Here is an 18,012-nt window from a genome sequence, read left to right on the forward strand (position 1 = left end):
CAAGGAATCTTGTCAGGGTGGAGAAATACTCTATACCTTGCTTGTGCGGGTGGTTTCATGGGTGTACAGCAATGTCAAAACTCATAGAATTGAGCCCTCTAAACCGGGTGCAGTTTCTATTACCTAAATTATACCCTCAGTAAAGTTAGTAAGGGAAAAATAAACTGACAGAGAGCCTTCACCCAAAGAAGTTGTACACATCTCAAAGAGTTTAACAGAGACAAAGGTTCTATGCAACATTTTGCCATATATATATGCATATAGGCAAATATTTATATATATATAGACATATATTTATATATATATATGAAGACACATATATAGAGACATATATTTAACCAGCCATAAAATTCCATTCCCCCAAAAGGGTTGTTCCTTGAGGTAGTGTAGTACATATGTCTTTCTCTTATTACCCAATCTTTTTTGCTCAATTATTTCCACACACTGACAGACTTCTCTTTGTGAAAGAAGAGAATGTCACCTCTTTATTTTGTTCACACAAATATCAATTGCAGTTGAAGACAATGCTGATTAATAATGGAAACTGTCAACAGACAATCCCAAAATGAATAAGGAAGAAAATCCAGCAAAAGCAGTATTTTGGAAGCAAGATATGATGATATAAAGAAAAGAACTGTAGAATGAGAGCTTGGAGTTTACATTCTTAGTCTCTGTAATTTGTATTAAATTTTTCTTGGCCTTGGTTTCCTTATGTAAACAATAAAATGATCTCCTAAGTCCCTGCAGGCTCAGAAATTCTGTGGACCTAAAATCATTTAGCACAGATTATCAAAGACAGAAGAAAAAAAAATCACAGTTTAGGGAAAGAAGGAATTATTAGCCAGAAAAATAAATGACTCAGTCTGAATCTGAAGCAGACTTTGTGCAAACATGCAGACAATGAAGTTTTTTAAAGAGGTAGGTAACATTCCTCTCCTACTCATGGCCACTCTGATCCCACCCTCACTGAGTGCAGAGGAAGGTAGGCATGTACTAGATTCCCTCAGGAGGAAAGTCATGCCTCTAAGCATTCCTTCTGACTCTGTAGTCACTAATATGTGGCCGGGGTAATGAGGTAAGAGCTTCCTAGTTGCCCAGGTCACCAAGATTCTTGTCACTACAACTAAGTAGGAGCTCAGTTCCAGGATGATTTTCTTAGCTCACCTTTCTCTTTTTCTTTAAAAAATGTTTCAGGACTTCTCTGATAAGAAAAAAATATTTTAATTCCTTGAAAAATCTTAGAAGTGAATATTGAATATTATTCAATATTAAATATTGAGATATTATTCAATATTAAATATTGAAATACTAATATGCTATAAGCTAAGAGAACTTATTCAACAATCAAAATTAAATAACAGCTAAATTAATACAGGAACATTTTGAGTTATTCATCATTTTTAAAAAGCCTTTATCTATTAAATATTGACATCCCTTAGAGAATTTTAAATGTTTTAAATGGTTTTGTTTTAACTCAATTCACCAGCAACTTATTTATATAAAAAGGTTCAGTCACTCACTAAATAAATATTGTCTGTTCCTTAAATTGGTGGGAGGGGGGAGGCATATAGAATAAAAAATATTTTTTACCTTAAAAAAGCTTATGATCTAGAGTAGAAAAATGACATACTTAAATATCCATGAAAAAAGTAGAACTCTTTTGAAAGATAAGGTAAATAAAAAAGTACTTTGTAAAGTATTCAAAGAAAGGGAAAACTATACTGTACATTTCAAAATTCAAGTTTTAAAATAAATCATAGAGTGTTTCAAAATATGTAAAAAATGTAAGCAAAAAAAAAAATGTAAGCAAGTAAAATTAGGTATTGTTAGTCCCAACATAAAAATGAGAAAATTAGATAAAAGCAAGGTAATTTTCTCAAGGCCACAACTTGCAAATTCAGCTTGCAAATCCATAACTATGTGAGTCTGGAATATAATTTCATTCTAGTATATGAGAACTTCCTACGAAACAGATCAAAGTTATTCAGTAGTCATAAGAGAATGAACTGTGAATGGAATAACAAATTATATATACTACTCTTAATCTTCTTAGAATTCTGAATTGTATCTTCTTCCTTCTTATCCACACCTTTTTAATTTTTCTTTTTTAGTTAATGTGGAATTTTATCTCGTATTCCTCTCTTCCAAAGTCAGCACATCTTTTTCTTAACTACAGTCTCTTTTAATTGCCTTCTACTTTTTTTATGGACACTTAAAATTTTTTTCATGAGCTTCCTAGTAAGGTATTTGTATATATTCAATCTGGACTTTGTTTAGAATCAAACTTATATGAAGCCATGCCTAGGAAACAGTCTATATTTGCAGAACTGTTTTCAGATTCAGGAGAGGAAAAAAATGCCATGTATCTTGGCATTCCCTAAGCAAATAAGCCATTAAATACTAGAATTAGCAGGACAAAAAAAATACACTGATTGTCTACTCTTTAAAATAATTAATTATATTAAATATTTTAAATAAATTTACATGCAGATATTCTCCTTCAGGTTGCTTCTGTTTAAAAAAGAAAAAATAAAAAGGAGAAAATAAGGGATAAAGTAGCACTGTCACTGAAATGGATATTGGTAAAAAACAGGTCTCAGGCCTCCCACTTTGGGATGGCCAGATCGCATTTTCCAACAAACTGATATTTATCTACCCTAATTTGTATTTGTATCACTCAAAGCCTAGAGTCGTAAGTTCAATTCTGCAAACAGTTCTATTAGATGCAATACCTGGAAGTAAGTTTCATCAGATTTTTGGTGAATTTACTACTCTTTTATAAATATTCATGAGTTGACAACCAGTCACTGTCTCATTTCAATCCAACATATACATTGTTAATTGCATTCAGTGATTTAAGACTCATCCATATGGACTGCTAATGTTTTTACAAATTAATTTTGAAAAACTGGCTTGTCAAGTATACATTAAAGATGATGATGGCAATGACATAGAAATCAAGTCTATATATGACTTTGGCCTTCATAAATTTGGGACAGATTTTAATTAGGACCCAGGAAATTTACTTTGTGAACGACGCCTCCTTTATTTGTGTCCTATGAGGCAATTGTAATGGGAAGATCTGAAGGTTCTTATTTGCTGAAAAAGAAAGCAAATGTTTACTGTTTATGTACATGACGCACTAATGGAAAATATCGTCCAGGAAATTAGTATTGTGGAAGGCTAAAAATTAATCTAGCCGAAAATGAATATGTATACATATGCATACAGATGTTGACATGCATGTATATATGCATACGTATGTATTAGAGAACTGGCAATACAAAAGCCATATTTTGAAGTCTTTATTGCCCTACCAATACTAAAGATATGAGATATATCTCCTATAAAAACTTAAAAATCCATATTGACTTGATATTAACTTTAACAGTTCCAATGTACACCTCAAGCCAGTGAGTTTCCACCTTATGTGGTAAATGATTTGCATATATAAGTGAAGCTTCCATATAGCAATTATAATATAAATACTTTTCATAAAATTATTTTTCTTAATACTAAATATGAAAAAAAACCTAGGGAAAAAAGCAGTTGTGCACATTAAATAGAAATAATCATCTAGTTAAATCCAAAGGGATTCAATAAAATTGGAAAATCTTTAGTCTTACTAAAATAAAAATTAAACTAAAACTGATAAGTGAATTTTATTTTACTCAAAGACCCATAAGGGAAAAAAACACAATTTTTTTTCCTTACCAATCCCATACACTACTCATAGATGTTTAGTGTATGTTTTCACTCCTTTGTTCATTTCTTCTAATAGCAATATATATAATACAGTGGGAATGGTAAGCCTAATGCTGGTAAATTTTCTTCCTACTTCATACCATGAAATGAGTCTTGAGCAACAATTACAGTTAAAGAGGGTTTTTTAAAAAGTAATATGTATACATTCAGATTTCCCAACCATATTTTATTTTAAAGGTAATATTTCAGTCTCTCACATCTGAGGTCAAACAGCATAACACATTAAAAACTGACTCCTTCTTCTGTATTTGGCACTTAAACTTTTGCATGGCTTCGAGTTGATAATAACCGTATGTGGTCCAGGAAATGTAGAAGGGGCAGGCTAGCCAAAGGATCTTTCTGGATGGCAATCTGCCCACACACCATCTACCTCTGCTCTGTGGCTCCCAGGGAACATGGAAAACCCAGTCTAATTCCGAAGTATAGCAAACTTTTTAAAAAAAGAAAAAAAAAGAAAGAAAGAAGAGCAAAATAGTAGCAATCCAGATCCTGACATTTTAAAGTGGTAATGTGGCTTCCCTAAACACTATTTTTTTTTAATGTTGGAGCCCTCTCATATAACCAAATCATTCCACAGAAGACTATACAAGTGAAAACAGAAAGTGCCCTTAATTTTTAGAAATTACCTTCTAAATTATGTGCCAAAGAAATGTACTAGTAAATCTAAGTTTTCACCAAAACTTATTAACATACAAACATGTGCCTATTTTCAAATCTCTTACCTCTTTCCAGGAAGAATTCTTAATTCCTGAGCTACATTTGTTCAGTCCAACTGTTTAAGTACCCGGACACAGTAAGTACCCTATAAAAATAAACAAGGTCATTCTTAGAATTCAATGTAAATAAAGCAATTAGATGTTAATTAATAGGTGCTTAAAAGTTAGTATAATTTTTTTTCAAACCACTTTAATTCCTTGCACTGGAAAATGTAATGTAAGAAGGGAAAAGGTATTATGGGAGGCAGACACTGAATTTGACAACCTTTTCACTCTGGCTCCTTCAAACAAATGACAATTTGTAATCACTAATTGGATTTGAGATACTTTGAAATAATTCACTATTTAGTCTCTGACTCTGCTAAAGAATAGCTGATTTATTTGAGAGTTAGTTGAAACTCTAACACGCTCTATTGATTTGTCCCTAATGCTATGATGTCATTAACATTTTTCACTACTGATGATGAAAGGCTCAAAGTGACAACGCAGCTAAGAAGTAATTTCATGGCACTGCTAGCAAGTAACAGGATTTCATTTTAACAAAAGCTTTTTCTTTTTTCCCAAATAAAGAAAATATGGCATATATGTAAAGTAAATATAATTTTAAATAACTGAATCTTTTTAAATATGAAATTTAAAATATGCTTTGAATAGTTTTATTTTACTAAAATAGATGCTTCATAACATTAGTCTTTCGCTATTTCATATTTGAATAAATAATAAAAACAATGTAGAAAACAAAATAAAGACAATTCAAATCTGGGCCAAAAACCTAATATTATCTCAAAAAAAAGGAATGTAATGGAGATTCATTAGCTAAGTATTAGTCTTATTAAACAATATTAATCTTATTTGTCAAAAAAAACTACAGTAATACAGAAGTAGTGTTCTCACAGTTATTTCCAATCCTGTTTCTTTTACTGTACATTTTTGGGAAATATAGATGATTTCTATAATAATATTTTTTCAGAAATGGAGAACACATTATCCCACATGCTTCTTTGGATCCCTTACTATGTGATGGTATTAGGGATAACTTAAGAGTTGATTTAAGCAAAGGATTTATGATAGGTATATAGATAAAAAACAGAAAATTTACTACCCTAAATATATATGCACACATTGAAACTCAAATGTCAATACCATGTTCAATATTCCTTGTACACATACATTACAAGGTGGTGAAATTGTTTCACGGTGGAAAATGAGATCTTTGCAGGAGAGGATTCAAGTAACTGAGAGACTAGTTGTTTTGAAGAGTCATCTCTTTGAATGTTAAAATTATCGTACTGTATGGCAAGGAAGAAGTTGGAGAGAGTAACAGTAAGCTAAAGCTAAAATCTTAAAAGAAGAGGAGAAGTGACCAAAGGTTGGTGGAAGACTTCTACAAAGAGGAGTATCAGGTGATACCTACCAATGTCATGAGATGACATGAGATGACAGCTAGGGAATTTAGTGAGGAAGCAGGAGACTGCGCTGGAAGTGACACTGAGGAACAACAGAACATTACCCTCCCTCCAATCCCAGTGATTTAAGTGATGTGACAGGAATATAGCACTCTCTGGAAAGCGGGCATGAGAAACAGTGTCATCAGGGAAGAACCAGGCTTCATTTAGAGACAAGAAGAAAATACACATAAGCAGTTGAAAATAAAGAGGCCTGGTTGGTGAGTTCCAGAGAGCATAGTGAAAGAGCACCAGGAAACAGACAGAACTTGAGGATGAGAATTAGAGCCTTGAGAATCAGGAATGACTTGAAAGTTCTGGTTACTGACATAACAGGAAAAAACAGGCATGAAAAGTCAAATCCTCATTTTCCCAAGACAGACCACAGGGATGAGGCTGTGCATGTCAGTGAGGGCAAAGGGATCGTTGTGAGGTTTTGTCAGGCGTGTTCAGGGCTTCAGGGTGACCACTTGACCCTTGATAATAGTGCTGTGTGATACAGCAAATGATGTGTGAATTTCTCTTGATTTCGGATGGACACCTTTAGACTAACATAGGGGGAGTCTTTCTTCCATGACCTCCATCAGTAATGGCCTGTACGTGAGGAACATATACCACGTGTGGGCTTCACTTTGACTTGTGCAGAAGAAATTCTAATGGCCAGTCTAGAGGTCAACTTACTTTGAGGGCATTGCCAGTCTCTTGAGCCCAGCTGATGGTGGCCATACCTACCATGTGGTTGAATATTCTGCATATGAACACTTAAAGGCCTGCAGAGGGGTGGGTCAGAATATTTCAGCATTCTGATCTCCTGAATTTCACTACTGGAAGCCTCAAGAAAGGGAAGTTTTGCTCCAAATATAAGGTCTTCTGCTTTTTATGTCTGTGAATTTTCTCTTATCCTGATGTTACAAAAGTTTTAACTATTTCGTGAAGAGCTTCATAAACTTTAACTGGACTGATTGTTCATAAACCATAGACATTTTTTATTAATTCAATAAATATTTATTGAGTATGTACTATATACCAGACAGTATTTTAGGCAGTAGTGACAAATAATTAAAGTACCTGGCCTTAAGGCACTTAAATTTTATACAAACAATAAGCCAAATAACATACAAACTTGTAATACAATGTCAGGCAATGTTATGTGCTATAAAACAAAAGGATAGAAGGTGGGTGGGTATTAATTTGCTTGGGATGGTCAGGGAAGTCCTCTCTGAGTTGGTGACATTTTACCTTAGGTCTGAAGGAGGAAACCATATGCATATCTTGGGAAAGAGTATTTACGACCAAAGGAGCAATAAATACAAAGGTCCTGAGGCCAGACTGTGCACTGATTTCTCCAGAAAAGGTAATAAAGTCAGTGACTAACGAGTGAGGAAGGAGTGACTTGAAGGAAATGGAGAGGCAAAATATAATATGGTTATAACTGTAAATAAATTTGAACTGGTAAAACAATGTACTATAAAAATTGGTAAAATCTAGGCCACAAACACAATTTTCTAGTTAATAACAATACAGTGGTCAAATCAAAATATTGTAAAACAAAACAAACAACCAAAAAAAGAAAAAACCCAACTGCAGATAAAGTAATTAAAATTGCTTACTTACACAATGGAAGTTTTATTACTTCATTTATCTCTATATCAAACTGATCACCATGGAACCATCATGTTGGTCAAAAAAATTTACTCTAACACATAAGATATTGTTTAAACTATGATTAAATACTTGTTTGACAGAATGAAAATGTGCCTCTTCTCTGATAAAAGAGAAGCTTCTGGCACAGGTGAGGTTTTCCACATATCTTTGGGAAGATTATATGAGCCAAGTAAATACCTGCAGATACAGAATAGCGGATCCAACCTGACAGTTCTTTTTTTCATTCACACCATGTAATTTTTCAATAAATTATCTGTCAGAAGGGGTTCCATTAGTGTCAGGTAAACATTTCTAACCAGCATACTTTCAACTTGTTCTAAAATGATAGTAACAAGTAAAACTTAAATGGGAAACTCCTATTGCAAAGAGATTGTAACTCTTTATCTTATCTATTTCTTTTCTTTGATCCTGGTGTTCTCCTGGAAACTCTAAGGAAGTTGTGACATTGACAAATCTTATGTCTGCTAGTTCCTACCAGGATGTACTAAGAACAAATGTAACGTCTTACTTTCTGTGGTTCTTGTTTTCATTAAGCAATGATTTACTAGGAGTCAGCTGAATTAAAACTTGCATTGGTCATTTTCTTTAAAAATAACATAGCAAATTTATTGCAAAGACTTAAAACTTGCTTTATATTTCTAGAAAAGTTCTTTCCAAATTTAATCCCTCTCTTTCAATTTTTCTCCTTTCCTTCTTCCATCTCTCCTTCTCTTTCTCAAAAGTGGATGAAAAGATGAAGTAATTTGGGAAATAGGTATGAAAACATTTTAAACTAATCAATTGAAATTTAATTTCATTTATGATGTAGAATTCAAAGTGATTTTGATTAGAATTAGTAGATATATTTCAAATAACTTAAAGATATGTGTTGTCTGTTCTGAATGTTTAAATTGTTCTAAACTGTGTAAATTTAAGTAACTTCAAAGATTATGTTTAATTATACAAATTCCATATTTTACTTATTTATTAATACATTAAAATACTTATTAAATTTATCCAAGTACTACCTTGGTTGGCGCAGTGGTTGAGAATATGCCTGCCAATGCAGGGGACACGTGTTCGAGCCCTGGCCCGGGAAGATCCCACGTGCTGTGGAGCAACTAAGACGGGCACCACAACTACTGAGCCCCTGTGCCACAACTACTGAGCCCCTGTGCCACAACTACTGAAGCCCGCGTGCCTAGAGCCTGTGCTCCACAACAAGAGAAGCCACCGCAATGAGAAAACGTGCACCGCAAAGAAGAGTAGCCCCCGCTCACTGCAACTAGAGAAAGCCTGCGTGCAGCAACAAAGACCCAACGCAGCCAAAAATAAATAAATAAAATTTATTTTTTAAAAAAATTGTATCCAGTATGTCAGGCCATGTTTTAGGTGTAAAATTAAATTAGGCATGCAGCTAAAATATAACCTCTGGGAAAGAAGGACTTGCTTTTTATTTGTCACTATATCCCCAGTGAATAGAACAATGTCTGGTAGAGAGTAGTGTTCAAATAGAGATGAACTTATTTGCAAAGCAGAAATAGAGACACTGATGTAGAGAACAAACTTATGGATACCAAGCGGGGGAGGGGGAGTAGGATGAATTGGGAGATTGGGATTGACATATATACACTACTATGTATAAAACAGATAACTAATGAGAACCTACTGTATAGCACAGGGAACTCTACTCAGTGCTCTGTGGCGACCTAAATGGGAAGGAAATCTAAAAAAGAGGGGATATATGTATATGTATAAGTGATTGATTTTGATGTACAACAGAAACTAACACATTGTAAAGCAACTATACTCCAATAAAAATTAATTTAAAAAACCAACAAATATATACAATGAATATGTATTTTAAGTGAATGTATATATTTGAATGAATGTATATATTTGAGTCAATGACAGAATATATGCTCCTGTCTCCCGTCTTTTATTTTACTGAGAGACAACTAAGTTAATGATGAAGTTCAATATGATGAATATAATGATGGTCATATGTACTGAATGCTTAGGAAACAGAGATAAAAATGAGTCAGACTATAGGGGTGTTCAGGGCTCCAAGTCTCTGAACAGAGGATTAAAGACACACAGTCAAGATTTAGAGTATACATATCTGGGGCTGATATATCATTAGGAAATACAGCAAATTGCTCAGGGAAGACACATACATCTTTCAAGGTCCTAGATTATGTAAGTTGTGAAAAATTGAATGACTTCTAAAATATGAAAAAAGATGCAAATTATAAATTAAGAAATATTCAAATAAATTCCTGTTAAATGTAAACTCTCAGCCTTATTTTTTTATTAGTTTCTGCTTTATAACAAAGTGAATCAGTCATACATATACATCTGTTCCCACATCCCTTCCCTCATGCATCTCCCTCCCTCCCACCCTCCCCATCCCACCCCTCCAGGCTCTCAGCCTTATTAATTATTAAACTGAAAGCTTTTTTATATTTAAGATTCTTTTACTCTGCGAGTATCCCTAAATATGCATAAAAATTGTTAGAAAAAAATCACAGAAAATGATAATGAAAGGGCACATTTATAAAGACTTTTCAAATTTTTAAAACAAAAGCAAATGCTAAATGAGGAACAAAGGTAGAATTAATATATTTGAAGTAATATGAAGTGAGGCATCTGAAACAAAAAAATGACATGTGGGGTTTCACACGACCTAAAACAGGTCGTATTACCCAGTCTTTCACTGGCTGAAGATAAATATAATTTGATCAAAATATTTGCACGGCATCTATCCTTTCAGTAAACAAATTCTAAATCCCAAAGTGTCATTGATTATCTCACGTTTAGAATAGAGACCTGAAGCTAAAAACTTTATTATTTTTATTTTTCAGTGAGAATACAAAGTAACAGAAAATTAGCATATTTGCCCTTAGTTTAATACCCTCCAGAATAATTGTTACATTAAATAAACTGCTTAGTGTCTTTTCAGGTGACTTTAAATCAGCCTGGACAAATTACTTGGGACAGTTTTAGATCATTAAAAGGTGATGAAGAGAGCCCCAGTGGTAACAGATAATTCCTAAAAGCTTTTAAATAATTACACTGAAAACAATTTTCTCCCAATAAAATAAATTCTATGAACTATTATAAAACTAATCACTTACAGCTTAAATACTTGAGTTTACTCATATTAATAATTCTATCTTGTAAACTTTTACTCACATATATCTCCTAATATATATATATATATAATTTACATTAATATGCACTGCATAAAATTATATATAACACATATTCACAACACATATGCATATGCAAGCACGTGTGTGTTTACTCACATACACACACATACACCAACTCTCTTTGGAGAATCCTTAGCTGATTTGTACATACTTTGCAGTGTTTTAATTAAACTTTAAACTTAAATCATCTAACGGCTTAGTACCACCACAATTTCCGTACTCCCTATTTCCATCTGAATATATGTGATCACCTATTCTAAATATACATAATCCCTTATTCTGGATGTATACGATTCCTTACAAGACTTTGAATTTTTCTATTATTTCTTAATCATAGTTACAAACATGACTGGTACATTTTTTTGAAGCTTTCTGATGTTTGCAACACCTTCTATTGTAAAGTTGTTTGCAAAGTAAATTTATTATTTTTCTCTTTGAAACATTGTGAATAACATATCAGACTTCTTTAATCACCTGGCCACTTGCCTCTAATTAAGTCATGCACTGTTATTTATCATTATTTTTTCAGAGTATCAGCTCTGATACACTTAAATGCTTATTTTCTTTGAAGTTCTATTGCCATACAAATCAAAAGAATCCAATTTTGAGAGTAAAACAGTAGAAATTAGGAGGAGAATGAAACTGTAAGTCTATAAATCTTTTCACTTATTTATTTTGCAATTCTGTAAAAACAAAAATATTGATTCATAGTTATTTGGGAATAAATCAAATTAATTACTTATTGTCCTCTTCTGTGGTCTCAAATATTTTAACAATAGGTTTCATCCTGTAAATTACCTGTTAAGAAACTTTTTTTCTTTCCTCTTAGCTTGAATGCTACCATATTCAGTTTTACAATTAAAGTAATAGAAAAAATCATGCTTGTTGAGTGAGTTTGTGATAGAAAGATCTAGACGTTGTATGCTGTGTCTCCAGATGTGCGCTTATGATGAGTGAAGAGAGATAATCATTTCTGTAAATATGACACCCAAATTTTCTACCCTTTTCATTCTAGACCTGGCCCTTGTCCTAAAACATTTTGATAGTCTTAAACCCCCCTTAAAATTTACTCAGTGAATACATCTAGTTTTATAATTAAAGAGGTAAAATTTTAATTAAGACAAAGAGTGTTATAAATCTATCATCTTATTCCTTGGAAACATTAGGGAAATAAAAATTATAGACAAACATTTAGGTATCTTATATACTGCATATTACAAAGCACTCCATTTTTTCACCAATGAGTATCTAACATTCCATTAGTGAAGCTAATATATTATATAATATTGCATAAGTGAATTATATCTATATCATGCTAATCTTACTAACAAATCAAACATTTATATGCAGCATCAGCATTATTAGCTCCATTGGGGGAAAAAACAGAATTATCTAAAAATGTCAAGCAACTAACATATTAGTATACTGAGTAACATAACTTTAAGATAAATGCTTAAGATTGCATTATTGTGAAAATATTTACATCCCCTCTCCACTGTGTCCCTACGAATGAGGAAGATTATACTTCCTACTCCTTTGATGTCAGTCTTGGTGATGTAACTTGATTTGGCAAATAGAATGTGAGTGACAGTGCCAGGGCCTATTTCTTTTTTTTTTTTTTTTTTTTTTTTTTTTTTTTGCTGTACGCGGGCCTCTCACTGCTGTGGCCTCTCCCGTTGCGGAGCACAGGCTCCGGACGTGCAGGCTCAGCGGCCATGGCTCACGGGCCCAGCCGCTCCGCGGCATGTGGGATCTTCCCAGACCGGGGCACGAACCCATGTCCCCTGCATCGGCAGGCGGACTCTCAACCACTGCGCCACCAGGGAAGCCCCGCCAGGGCCTATTTCTGAGCAGAAGTTGCAGGACCATGGCATGGTTCTGCCATCACTATTTTTCCTGGGATATAAGCTAATTCTTAAGTCTGGGTACAAAATAATAGAGCAGAGCTGAAACCATCACACAAAATATATATAATGTGAATGGTATTTTAAAAAGCTTTATTCTTACTGAGTTCAAGCCATAGTTGGTGAGAAAATTTTATTGGAGGTTGGAAAGATGGTGACCCATATAATGCTACAGAGCAATATTTGGCAAAATTGTAAACTGCAATAACTTGGGGAGCATATAATGTTTTAAATTAGCTGTGGCTTCAAGTTGCTGTCATTATTCAGTTGGTACTGGCCAGTTTGTAAGGAGAATCAAAAAAAAAATAGAGGGAATCTAGAAATTTCAGGCCTTACAGCACTGAAAGATGAAACTGCTTCTTTTCATTATTTAGTAAAAGAAAAACTGTGAAAAGTTTTAAGTCACAAAAGATAATTTCAACACAGCCTCTTAGCAAAGAGCAAATCGAGAGTGTAACTTTCATTCCCTTCATTAAAATCTCTGCTGATTAAAAAAAAAGAAAACAAACAAACAAAAATCCTCTGATTAAGGTAGCAGCCAGTAAATACTTTCCTTTGGATACAATGGCTCAGAGAAAATAGAATAAAGGATACAAGTCTTCTAGAAGCCCAGTAAGCTCAAGGTACCAGAGTTTAGATGGGTATCATGGGTGTAGCTCTTGGTACATGATTGTGAATAAAATAAAATACTATTAGTAAACAGCCTACTATGTTTTGAGAAAGTTGTACTGCCAAATGAACCATCAGCCCAGAATAAAAGAGACTGTGAGTGTTCAAGATTTAAGATAAACTTCAGGCCTACCAAATTTCTATTGGTAGTAAAATCAGGCTAAGATATTACTTAGCCTGATAGTAGGGGGATTGGGGGGATATTCCACAATGCCCTCTTCAGATAATGCCAAGGAGGGAGTGTAATAGAAAAGATCTGCCAGAGGGCAGAGCTAAGAGCCATGGAGATAATAGGGTCCACAACTGCAGACAGGCATCAAACCTGGGGACCATCAGGGAACATTCGCCATAACCAGGAAAGGGGCATTTCCACTATCATTTCAGATTTGCTATAATCTACATGGCGACTGCTTTGTGTCTCACTTCTTCCCCTTTCTGTTTAAAAGTGTCCACCACAGTATATTAGAACTGTGTATTTGTGTGGTGCCGGATGAAGGGTGAGGCATAGAGTATATAAATTATCCTTTTTAGTTCCTGGTTCTCCAGATTAAGATCCTCATCTGGGCTATCATGAGGTTCTAGACTTTTGAGTCTGACACTGTGATTAGATGGGTTTTTTTGTGCATGTAGGAGAGGAACATGAATATACGTGACCAGACTTTGGTAGGTTGTATTATTGTCAAGATATGTGCTGCTGCTCTCAGCTGGGCCAGTCACTGCAAGAGGATTAGACTTCTAGCACCATCGACTTTATATGTGGTCATATGACTTGCTTTGTACAATGACGTGTGACTGCAAGTAACGTGCAGAAGCTTTAAAAGCCAGCTCATGGTTCTGCCGTTGTCCTTGTCCTTCTGCTATGAGATGAGCATGCCTCAGATAGGGCCTGCTTCTTTATTTTAGAATAATGAAGCAGAGCCTAAACTGTCCCATGATGGCCATATGACATGTGTAATATATAAACTTTGATATCATAAAGCCACCTAGATGTTGAGATCATTTGTTACCATAGTACAACTCAGTGTAGCCTCACTCACTGAATAATACAATAGAAAGTGCCCAGAAGCAAACGGTGTAGAGAAAACACCATGTCGGAGACAATAGGCACTTTTGCTCAGCCAAGCAATGTCTGCTTCAGAAAGAATTCACTTTATGCCCTGTCTGCCTTAGTACAGCAGGAATTCCAGGGGATTGGCTGACAAGACTTGGTCAGAGAGCTATTATTCTGAGTAAAAGCTGATTTTCCCTGAGTATAAAAAGAAGAAAAGAATGTTGTAACAGTAATGGAGAAAGTGGTTTGATTTGCTTTAATCTCATAATAAATCCTTCACAGTGCTGTAGAATTATGAAGAATAAGTAAATAATAAACTAACTGAAAATAGTATTATCTGGAGAAGTTTTTGTTTGTTGTGAATAATTTTCTACTAATTGTTCTAGCTGGTGGGATTGGATGGGTAAGTCATTCATTTCCAAATAGGGAGTGAACCTTACCAGAATAAAACTGCAGGAGACTCCAAAGCATCGTATCAAGCTGAAATTTTAAGATATATCACTTTAATCAGTAAATTTGTCAGCTCAGGGAACAGGTAAGATATGCAAATGTAATCTGTTAGGCTGGAGACAGTATGAACTATTTTCCTCTAGATATTTTTAACTTTTGAAGAACTTGGTATGTTAATGATACGACACTGAAGACAACAGCCCTGGGGAAGAAAGACCCCAAGAAATGAAAGTCTAGACACTTTCTACTCTCCTTGGATGATCGGCATAATAATGATAGGTACAATTGTTACCTCTGTTTTTAAAATACCAGCTATGGTTATTGTCATCAAATTAAAGAATAGAAACAAATAATGAGAAATCATCTAAATTGCCTTTGTTAAAACTAGTCTTGTCATAGTTTATCTCCTTCTTAAATAGTTACGTAAGCAATCTTTGGTGACTGAAGTTTTTCTTACATTTCATCCTTAACATGAACCAATAACACATAAAAACAACCAGACAACACTGAAAGTAATAAGCAGCTATATATTCTAGTCATAAATAAGTAAGTTTAGCAAATGTTTCGGTTTTATGGTTATGAACTCCTTCAAAAATTTCATATAAAAACTTACTTTAATTACATTCAAATAGCTTACTCTGATACCTATATCGTATGATATTAAGACATTTTGCTAGTGATTTTTGAATATAAAGTTACCAAAAATCTGATTATTCATGTCTAAATATATTCACTGGTTAAAATTGTAGGGACTACTCCATCTTAGTTATTTTTGTATTACTAATTTTCTTTCTTTTTCTTTTTATAATTTTGGGTCCTTTTCCTCTAACTTTATATTTTTCCTTTTATTATTTAGTTTAAAAAGTTCTCCCTGTTTTCATACTAAACATTTTTCAAACCATCTTCTTACATATTTTTTCAGTTCCATTTGAAAGAAATTAACTGAGTTAAAATTGTTCGAATTAAAAGGACCACTGCCTTAAGTTCTATGTACCATTTTAAACTATCAGTATCACTGTAACCAAATTAACACCAAAATTACCACTGTTATAAAGAAGTTTTACCAGGCAAATCAGTTAATAATTTCAAATAATAATAATTTAAATCAAACTTGGAAAAAAGATTTAACAACATAAAGAATGTAGGTACACAAAGCAAAAATCCACTAATTTACATACAAAAAAACTCCTTTGTTTTTGCATCACACAGAGTACATTACTACTGTACTATCCCAGTCCCTAATAAGATAAAAGAGGTATTCTAAGTCTATATATTAAAAGTATACTTGGAAACATTGAGAGACAGAGAGAAAATGAGTTACCATTTCAGAGCTCCCGTGAGTCTTCTTTTCCTATTGTTTGCTGATGATTTTTGATCAAGCAGATTTTTCGTTTTCAAGAATCACATTCTTTTACTTTCTTTTAAAATTATAATCCAGTAGCAGAAAATTTTCACCAGTGGTCAAATAAAATAAGGGACAGGGAGAGGCGTGCGGTGCCCACAATCAAGCTGATTAAACTCTGCAGGATCTGCAGTTTGTCAAAAACCATTTTGCTGCCTCACATTTTCTAAAAATGGAAAACGTGAAGCTTTCACAAGTAACGGGCTCCAAATAAACCAGTACGCCCAGCACAAAGCTCGTGACACCAGCAAAAAATTTTTTTTCACACATTAGGAAGTTCTACTAGCAGCAGGTACCCATCATCCTAATAGGACACTTCTCCATATTAATGTGAGAGTCAGCTTTTGGACCCTAAAATCTCTTTCCATCCCTCAGGCTGCATTTGTCCCAAAGAAGCATTAGTCACATGTAGCCTTGAGGGACTTTTATACAAAACTTGTGGAAGTAATGTACAGATTTTTTGGAAGGGAAAAAGGGAAGGGAAAAAGACAAAACAAAACTGGGTCACTGATGGTGATTGTTAAAACAGTAAACCTAAGAATGCACTATTACTTCTTTCTCATTTAATTTCCTACTTTTACCTTTATTTTCTAGAGATAAGAGTGCTGTGTATAGAAAGTTAAATATGGGCTACATGACAGTTATCCATGATATTATGTATTCACTGACAGCATACTCTATCACAATTCATTTATTTTTGCTCCTCACCCTATCTAGGTGTTAAAGGTAATAGATTAATACATTTTCTTTTTTTTTTTTTTTTGGCATAGAGCTTTTTTTTTTCTCTTTTATTTTTAACTTATATTTTAACCAAGTTTGTCTTTACCTAAATATCACTATTTCTTCAGTTTAAAAATGCAAAAAGAAAAACAAATATAATCTTACTATTCTATAGGTATTATTTTTCATTTTTCTTGGCATATGCTCTTCCTATTCTAAAATTCGCAGTACATTTCACATTCACTATACTTGACTACTCCTTGTCTCAACATATTTCATCAGTTATTATGGTCGCAGAGTTGCCAATAAATTATTTAACTGAAATATCTGTACTCTGGCGGACAGCATTTCTTGGGACAAAATCCATGAAAATGCAACTACTTCAGAAAGTCCTGAAACTGTACAATTGTATTAAAAATGCCTGGCTTCTAAAAAAACTTTGAAACAAATATCATTTGAAAAGATATATTTGTTTCTTAAAAATCAATTGATCTAGAGATATTCACTATATTTTTATACAGTAAAAGATGCAAAGCATGAATGGTGAAATAAGCAAAACAAGCTGTCACATGGCTTTTAGGTCATATCTGAGCCTTCTTTTCCTGTTCTTTAAAATAAACAGGTGATAACTAATACTTGAGCATTTAGTATGAAAGTGATATGGTAGCATTAAAAGTGACTGGTAGCATTAAAAAATATGGATTTTTTTATATTTAGTCCCATTCTTTCTTTAACTATTAAATATTAGTACTAAATTGATAATCACCAACTGTTAAGAAAAAATGACTTATCATAATTTTGAAACAGTTTAAATAAGGAAATTGTCCACAGATCTGTCTTTAGCATTTATTGTGTGAATAAATGATTTCTTTATTTTTGTACCCATTAAGATATGTAAAATAGAACAAATTGGTCAGTTGGCATAAAACAATTTCTATGTACCATTGCATTGCTCAATAACATCTTTTATATAGCCACCTTTACCACACCTATATGTGAATTATGTGATAGGATACAATACCACGAGACTT

The 18,012-nt window shown here is 33.5% G+C and overlaps 1 protein-coding gene across 3 annotated transcripts in view; it reads right to left on the reverse strand.

Annotated features, from left to right (window-relative positions):
- Positions 1–18,012, reverse strand: part of SEMA3A (semaphorin 3A) — a 507,688-nt gene that overhangs the window by 336,954 nt on the left and 152,722 nt on the right. For 2 of the 3 annotated variants that reach the window (XM_081244271.1, XM_081244270.1), the window contains exon 2: positions 4,488–4,567. The exons of the other annotated variant lie outside the window; for it this stretch is intronic. The gene's annotated coding sequence lies outside the window, so the exon portion shown is untranslated. The remainder of the gene's footprint in view (positions 1–4,487; positions 4,568–18,012) is intronic. 3 annotated transcript variants of the gene reach the window in all.

This window comes from Mesoplodon bidens, assembly GCF_964165515.1.
Source record: "Mesoplodon bidens genome assembly, chromosome: 9".
In the NCBI taxonomy this organism is placed as follows: Eukaryota; Metazoa; Chordata; class Mammalia; order Artiodactyla; family Ziphiidae; genus Mesoplodon; species Mesoplodon bidens.